Here is an 8,905-nt window from a genome sequence, read left to right on the forward strand (position 1 = left end):
TGTGGAGAATTTTGCAAAGCTAAAATAACTAGAAATGCAAGATTGAGAAAAATGTGGTCATTTTTTCCATAGTCTAATAATGCCTGTTTGGCCTCGAAACAAAATGTAGCCCAGCTCTATAATATATTTGCAATCTATTTTTCACCATTCTGCATGCGAAATTTCAAATACGTTTAATACTATGACTGGAAAAGGTATGGAAAATGGAAAATATAGGATCAAAATCAATACAATTAATACCTAATGCATAGCATTAATAATTCTGTTTTCATTTTTTTCAGTTTAAAGATGGATTCGTACTCAGCAAAGAGACAATCTCCTGGAAAGTCCATAAGGAACCGTATTTCAGTGCCTATTCTACATTTGGAAAAAAAGTTTCAGTTCTTTTGAAACTCCTAAACTTTTATTTTCCCATAATTGCCTGTCTTCATCTAGTTCTATCGACGAACAACTTCACTATGTGCATATCATTACAACTATAGGAAATCCCAGTCCATCTAAACTACCAACCTGCCTTATAGAACTCAACTTGAAATTACTTGACATAATCAAGAAAGCAAATGCTGGTCTGGTGATTTATTTTTTGTTTTTACATTTTTGTTAAATGCTGGATAACAAGTTGTTCAAAAATTACTTTAAAAAATGAATACGTTAATAAGTCTGCAGGTTATCATTTCTTACAGGCTTTCAGATGAAAAAAGCTAAATATGTAGGTTACTTGTAATAGGTACGGATTAACATTTTTGTTCTATAAAGTCTATTTGCATATTAACACATAAAATTAGAAAAATATCTTAATTTATTAAATAAGTACATTTTTGCAACTATCGGAGCAAGACGTATGCAAGTTTCTGGAACACTACGTATATTGCTTTATCTCATTTTAAAAAACCTTGTAATAGGAAAGGGTGCTTTGTGTTTAAAAATCTGTTATGACCTAACAATCTGAAACTTTTAAAGAAGTGTGTATAAAAAGGTTATGTATTTTTAAATTTGGCTGGACAAGCACTTGATGTAAACGTTCATAATTCAGAATCAGTCTCTTTTTGAAAACTTAATAGTCAAAATTATTTAATATGTAAAATTGTAAATAATTCCAAGATGCCATGTGTGCAGCTGCTTATTTGAGGGGGGAAAACATCAAGTAGAATTCTAAATTTTGTAGTTATTATCTTGTCTCAACTGAAATCTTCCAAGCAATTTTAAAGCTAGAGATAATCAAGTTGACTTCGTTTTCCTAATGAAATTATTGTGTAATGGCTAACTTTCACTGTGACCTGAGTTTTCTTCCCTACTGCAATGCTGCTGTTCTGTTTGATGCTGCAAGGTAATGAATTAATAAATATATTCACAAGAATCCTGCCAATAGTCATTGCCCTCTTCAAAAAGTAAAATTTGGTAACTTTGGCCCAGGGGTATTATTTACTAATTCATTTTGTCTTTTAGTGAATTGTAATGCTTATAAAGAGTACAGATGGACTTTCAGTCAAGGTGACTAAATCCTCCAGATACCTACAAAACCTACAGTAACATTGCAAGCTTTCTCCTGCTGCTCTGCAATTTGTCTCAACCCTGTTCTGGAGGAACTGATGTTTTTCTAGGGATAAATGTCCATTCAGTCTTTTATCTCTATTACTCCCACCAATAAGGATACTAATTGTGGAAATGGTGGTGGTGATTTGGTGATGTAAAGAAAAAACTAGTCTAACTAGACTATATTAAGACACAGACTTGGATAAATGTTTAGAAGGATTAGATTTTAATTTATTCAACCCCCAAATCAGTAGATGTAGGGAGAAGTCCATTGTTAATTGAAATTTATAGAGGGTAAGTTAAAACATAGGCTATTGCACTTGCAGGCAAATATTTATTTCTTTGTTCATTTTTATCAAATACAAATATTTTTCTGAATTTTATATCAACGATTGGTCACTAAACTATGAACAAAATTTATCTGAGGCCAACCTTTTTCAAAGTAGGGGCATGAAGATAGGACCTGAGGTTGGGATTTTCAAAAGATTTATAAGCACAGTCCCATTTGAAGTCACTTAGATACTTTCAAAAATCCCATTTTTTTTTTTTTTGGTCCCAAGTCCATATTTAGTCACCTGTCCTTTATACTCCTATTTTTGAACACTTAAGCCAGAGTTCCTGATCTCTTGCAGAAATGGAGGTCAGTAAAAATTGGAAAGAAATACTGATGATGTACATCAAACTGAATGAAAAATAACGTTCAGTTCTACCAAACTGCATTAGTTTTAAACAGTCTTAACTAAAAGTGAATGTCTCTGTCTGTCGATTACTTCAGCCGTCAACTACCCATGAGAAGACAGGAACTTTAAATGCCGCAGTTGAACTATTTTTATATCTGATCTTGGGTAGAATTTTTTGGCTGTTTGGCAAGAGGAGAATTCTCCTGATAAGGTTAAAAATGGTTTTTAGGAAGCAAGGTAACTCCGGAGAATTTAAGCAGAATCCTTACTAAGAAAAGCCATTAATTAAGGCATAGTGGCAATGGAATGCAAATAGTTGTTCCCTTAAATAATGATTACATCTTCAATTAATATTTGGCTTCTGTCAAGTTTGCCTAATTAATGCTCAACGCTAAATCATGTTCTCTATAGTAGCGAGAAGGGTAAGGATTGTGGCATCTGCAGAGATAAGCCTAGCAAAGCTAATTTTGCTTTCCAACAGGTGTATTGCCCTGTTTTCAGAAGAAAACTAAGGTTCACTTTTGAAATCGATTGCCCATGACCCATAGTTGTTGTTGTACTGGGCTGTAACATATAACTGTGGACCAGAATCCTTATTTAACATTACAAAACATGACAAAGATGTGTAATCTATCATCAAATCCTTGGTTAGTTTATAGAGTTTTACATAGCAATTTTAAATTGTGTAGAGAAATACATTGTGCTGGAAAAAATGAACATTAATACATAGAACATCTTATCTCTATGCCTCCGAAGGACATTCAAATAACTATATGTTTAAACAATTCAGATGCTGGGACCTCCTCACTAATTTTCAAAAAATATATATATATATATTTATATATATAAATAAATATTTTGAGAAATCAGATTTGTTTAGTGTCATGATATAAAGTGTTAGATACCATAAATGACTTCAGCAATCTTCTTATTAATGTGTAGCATTCTGGAGAATGGAATGTAAAATACAAAACAAATTATTTCCCTGAAAGGCCTTAAATTTTTAAACAGTTGTGCCCCAGCATTACAAGAGATACATGTATTAGAGTATTAATAACTAAAGTTATATATTGTTACATTATACCTGCATTTAATAAGAGGTAATGAGATTTTTCTGTACCAACCTGTGATTTTTAGTACAAGAACATCTTTTATATCTTTTTTGTTAGAAAAGTGATTCATGGAGCTTTCTATAATGGTTGCTAGGTAAAGGCACAAGAGATTTAGCTTTTGAATCTCAGGTACCGGTGCAATAGTGGTGACATGATGAATATAATACTTTTCTTGTTTTTTGGGTTTTTGTTTTTTTTTACATGACATGATGTGCAACTGGAATCAGTTTCTTGTTACAGTAATGTGAAGAAGCTATCTCTTCTGATAGAATTCTGTTTACCGATATGTGCTACCAAAACTTGTTTTTTTTACTCTTTAATTGGAATGTCTTGATTTTGATTTATTTCCTGTAGGAAGCGTGTACACCATAAAAAAAAAAAAAAATCTTCTCTAACTTTTAAATTAATCATACTTTGAATGTTGTTGCATATTTAAAGAGCAGTGATTTACCACATATACCTACATTATAGAAAAACAATGCCATATATATAGTGTTGTCCAAAAATTAGCTCATTTATCGCAGCATCCTTATGAGGCAGCTAAATAATTATCCTCATTTTTACATATGGAGAGACTGATACAGAGCAAAGTTAAGTGATTTTCTGACTGCCCCAAAATAAGTCTTGGAACTCAAGAGTTGAATGGGAGTAACAATTAGTCTGCTACACTATACTGTGCAGTCCGGTAGACAGTAAATAAGGGTTTAATTCTGGCTATATTCAACTGGATCTGTTAAATACAGAAAACTGCATTAACCCTTCTACTGCTAGTGGCTGCTGCAAACCTTAGCCTAAATCCAGAAAAGCACTCAAGCGCTTAACCTCTAGTAGTGCTCTAGTAATCCCATGGTAGTTACACACAGACTTAGGTGCTTTGCTGGATTGGGGCCTTCAGCAGTATTTCCCTTAGAAATGCTAAATGCCCTTCAAAGGACAGTTAAAACCAGGGTATTGCATGTGATGCAAGACATGCTGTGTGTGCTGTTATGTGCATCACATACCTCATATTACACAGCAGGCTAGAAGTTTAAAATAGTAAGAGCCTGAAAACTGAGTTTCCTTGCCTTATACAATTGCCATTCTTCCTGTTTGTTTATCCCCACTGTGCCTAGGTACTGCTGTTTACTGTTGTGATTCTTTATCCTGTTTCCTTTGTTTATAATAATTTTCGAAGAATTCTCCTTTCATACTGAGTTTTGCCATTCGTGGTCTCTGCATAGTCTTTTGGCTTGGGAAAATTAATTAAATAAAGTGTTGAGCCTATTTTAAGTCACGGAACAAGGGGAAAGTTCTTAACTCCAAGGTGAGTTTATGCAAAAAAAGGGTGAATGATTATTTTTGCTAGGCATTTCTTTAGACATAGTGAAGTAGTGGCTATTTGAAAATGCCATTTGAAGAATGCACAGTGGGGGGGGGAAAACCCTCCTGGATCTTATGTAGCAACCTGAGCAGGCTACAAGCATAGGCGGCAAGTTTATATGGGCCCACGTTGCCCGTGCTCCACCAATATTCAGGAACGTGGGTCCGGCTCTACCAATGTTTGGGCTTATATTTTCAGAGCCGTCCCGCCATAGGACGGACCAGGGCCCTACACTTCAGAGGGACGCGGAGTCCAGAGCAGCTGGGGGATTAGCGGGGGGGCCTGGAGCTGGCAGCAGTGAGTGACCTGGCCCCAGCCTGTCCTGCTCTGCCCTGCCCCGCCTCTTCCCACCCCTGCTCCACCCTCTGCTTGGACCCATTCTGGGCACCACCAGAAATCATACAAACCTGGCACCCATGGCTGTAAGTGCATGGCATGCATCTGTGCACATCTGCATAATTATACAGTTTTCTTTAACAAGCATTGCTGGTCACAGACAGGCTAGTGCCTCTTAACTAGTGATCCGGAAACTTTTCTGTTTTCTGAATGTAACACAAAGAAGACAGGCAAATGCAATGCAATCCCACCGCACCCCCGATCATTAACGCAATGCTAGTACTGAGAAATAAGATACACAAAAATCAGAAAATAGCAGAAGTTAAGGTTTCTTTTGCACAACTGAGTTATATGACCATATTTTGGTCCTGTTACTTTTTCTCTCACTTCCAGTGTAAATCCTCACTATATTATCAGTTCGGTTAAATACTGCATAACTGAATATATAGTTGTGCAACTTGATAAGAGTTATTGATGCAGTGAAAACCTTACCTTTTGATATTTCTTTGGGAGGTTTTTTGCCTGTTTATGTTGTATTTTTTGTTGGTTTTGGTTTGGTTTTTCCAACCTTGTGTTGAAATAACACTAGTTCTTCGCACTTTATATAATATCATAGCATGATTTCTCAGGGAAATGTGGATGATCTTAAGCAGTTTATATCCAAGAAGGTGATTTGAAAATGAAGCAGCAGCCCTTTGTAGGCTTTTATTTGAACATTGAATATAGTTTTCATATTTTGTTTCCTTTCACTTAGCTCCTTCATCCTGGTTCTTTGGATAAGGATGACATTACAAGTATACTTCCCTATTGCTCTGTTTTTTCAGAAATATAATTCCTCTGTTATACTTACCCAGTTTTCCGACATAGTTGTACTGTGCATCATCTTTACTGTATGAAATTGTATTGAAATTAATAGGACTCTTGCTCTGTTGATTTCAAAGCTGCCCTTTTATCCATGGTAGTATCATGATGCCTAGCATTGAGGGTTAAACAGCTCTACTGTATCACATACCTAGTTGAGTTTTGTACTGATTTCAGTGCACAGTGCTAGTATAACAGTATTTCCATGAATATGTTCCCTACAGTCAATGGGGTTCTTCTTCAAGTGCTTCTTCACGTCCATTCCACATTAGGTGTGCGTGCGTTGCGTGCATGAGCGTCGGAAACTTGCGCCACGTGCCGCAAACCTATGCCAGTTAATGACCCCCACGACTCGTGTCTATGTTGCTTGGGGGACGGACATCAAACTGAACAGTGTAGGATTTGCAAGGTGTTTAAGCCAAGGACAAGGAAAGAAAGAGACTTCCGTCTAAAGCAACTGTTGATGGAGACCCCATTGCAGCCGCCGGGCCCGGAGTGCCCGATGCTGGCTCAGGCTTTCTCGGTGCGTAGTGTCCCGGAGCTGTCGAGAGACCCGGCACCGGCTAAGCACAGTAAACTGTCGGCCCCAGAGTGCCAGGCTAGGCCCTGGCACCGCTCGTCCTCCCCGGTGCGTCCCCCGGCGCAGCTGAAAGGAAGGCACGGTTGTTCCCTGCACAGGCAGCTGGCGCCTCCCAAGGCCCCGAGCGCTGATAAGAGTGGGAAGGCTGCGGTCCCAGCAGCACAAGCCCTACCGAGCCCACAGTGCAGACGATGGGCTCGAGGGCATAACGGAGCAGCTCTCTACGCCTGGCACCTTTGCAGCCTCAAAAGGACCTCATAGAGCTGTCGGCAGCGAGCCCCTTTCCGTATGGGGAGAACCCTCCGGCACCCATGCCTTGGGTGCTATTGAGGGGTAAGCCAGCAATGGTGTCCTGCTCGAGGACACCATCCCAGCACCGCTCCCGGAGTTGGTCCCGGTTGAGCTCCGGCGACTCACACTTATCAGCGGCCCAGAAGGAGATTGTGGCACCGGCAGCGGGTCGGCACGAAGAAGCACCGGAAAGGTCACGCCGCTCTCCGGCACCACCCAGAGACTGGCACCGGGAGGAGTTGAGACGGCTCTCGCTGGAGGACTCCCGCAGACCGTCCCAATCCAGCTACCAGTACTGTTCCCGCTCAGCCAGTAGCCACTCGGTCTCCCGCCGGCGCAGATCATTGGCACCGCCATGGCCTTCGCGATGGGCGTTGCTGCAGTCCGCCGCTATAGCTACCTGCACCGGGCCCCGGACAGCAGGGACCTTTAGAGGAGCTTGCAACCCCAATGGGGGCTGCCAGGCCATTGGCTCTTCTGGACCCCCAGGCCCATCAGGAGCGCCAAGGGGCACCGTCCAGGGCAAGTTACTCGGTGCAGGGGTCCCGGTCCCTGCACCGACGCCAGATGGTGCCGGAGGTTACAGTATCCAGGCCTCCAGTATCCCCCCAGCATAAACCGGAGAGACCGGCACTGAGCCCGGTGCCGTCCCATGGACTCCCACCCCTGCCTGAGCCGGAGGCCCCTCCCATGGGAGAAGGGGAATAGGAGGACGAACCAGAGGGGGTCGAGCAGCAGCTAACTTCCTCGTCTTCCCCCGATGAGGTAGTGGAGGGTACAGAGGTGTCCGGCGCTTTGCCGATAGACCATAGAGCCCACCAGGAATTGCTGCGCAGGGTCACCCAAAACTTGGGGTTGCAGGCCTAGGAGACAGTGGAGCAGGAGGACCCCATGGTGGACATTTTGAGCCCCGAAGGTTCATCCAGAATAGCGCTCCCGCTCATTAAGACCATTCAGTCCAACTATAAGACTATATGGCAGACCCCGGCCTCCTGTGCTCCAATGGCCAAAGGAGTGGAGCGTAAATACTTTGCCCCATCTAAGGGCTATGAGTTCCTGTTCTGTCACCCGAGTCCATGCTCCCTAGTGGTCTCAGTGGTAAACAAAAGAGAGTGCCAGGGACAGCAGGCCCTGGCCCCTAAGGCCAAGGAGGCAAAAGGCCTGGACCTTTTTGGCAGAAAGGTGTACTCATCTGGGGGCCTTCAGTTGAGGATTGCGAACCAGCAGGCCATCCTCAACAGGCAGAATTTCAACTCCTAGGTGGTGGTGGGGAAGTTTAAGGACAACATCCCGCAAGGTTCCCAACAGGAGTTTACGGCCCTGGTGGACGAGGGCAAGGCAGTAGCCAAGACCTCTCTCCAAGCCTCCCTGGATTCAGCAGACGCGGCGGCTAGAACAATCGCGTCAAGGGAGGTCATGAGGTGCTCGGCGTGGCTCCAGGAGTCAGGCCTGCCGCCCGAGGTCCAGAATACACTCCAAGACCTCCCCTTCGAAGGGTCCAGGCTCTTCTCGGACCAGACAGATACAAGGCTGCATCGCCTCAAGAACTCGCGAGCTATGTGTAAGTCGCTGGGTATGCACACCCCGGTGACCCAGAGGAAGCTCTTTAAGCTGCAACCTCCTCCTCAACGCCAGTACCAGCCTCGCCATAGGCATGAGCCTTACCACAGGCGAGGCAGAGATAACAGGCCACGGCACAACAACAATAGTAACAATAATGCGCCAGGCCAGAACCAAGGCCAGCACAAACCCCAGCCGGGCACTAAGCCAGACTTTTGAAGGTGCTCTCGAGGACAGCGTACCAGACCAGTCACTGGATCCATCCCTTTGTTTCCTGAACCTCCTGTCCCGTTTCTCCCGTGCGTGGTCCACCATTATGTCAGACCATTGGGTCTTACGCACGGTGCGGAACCGGTACTCGCTGCAGTTCACCTCCCTCCCCCCCTTCCCACTCCTCTTCCCCGTCCATCTTCAGGGACCCCTCTCATGAGCATCTCCTAGAGAAGGAAGTCCGCTTGCTGCTAGAGGTGGGAGCAGTAGATGCTGTGCCACACAGCCTGAGGAGGAAGGGGTTCTACTCCCAGTGCTTCCTCATCCCCAAGGCCAAAGGGGGCCTTTGGCCCATCCTAGACCTGTGCGGGCTCAACAAGTT

General features: G+C 43.0%; 1 protein-coding gene across 3 annotated transcripts in view; it reads left to right on the forward strand.

Annotated features, from left to right (window-relative positions):
* Window positions 1–3,034, forward strand: part of SLC35F5 (solute carrier family 35 member F5) — a 56,464-nt gene extending 53,430 nt beyond the window's left edge. For 2 of the 3 annotated variants that reach the window (XM_074967238.1, XM_074967239.1), the window contains exon 18: window positions 282–3,033. The gene's annotated coding sequence lies outside the window, so the exon portion shown is untranslated. Of the gene's footprint in view, window positions 1–281 lie in introns of all 3 variants that reach the window. The other variant, XM_074967240.1, reaches the window with a different exon arrangement.
* The last annotated feature ends 5,871 nt before the right edge of the window (window positions 3,035–8,905 follow it).

The sequence above is a fragment of the Natator depressus genome, chromosome 11 (genome assembly GCF_965152275.1).
Source record: "Natator depressus isolate rNatDep1 chromosome 11, rNatDep2.hap1, whole genome shotgun sequence".
NCBI lineage: Eukaryota > Metazoa > Chordata > Testudines > Cheloniidae > Natator > Natator depressus.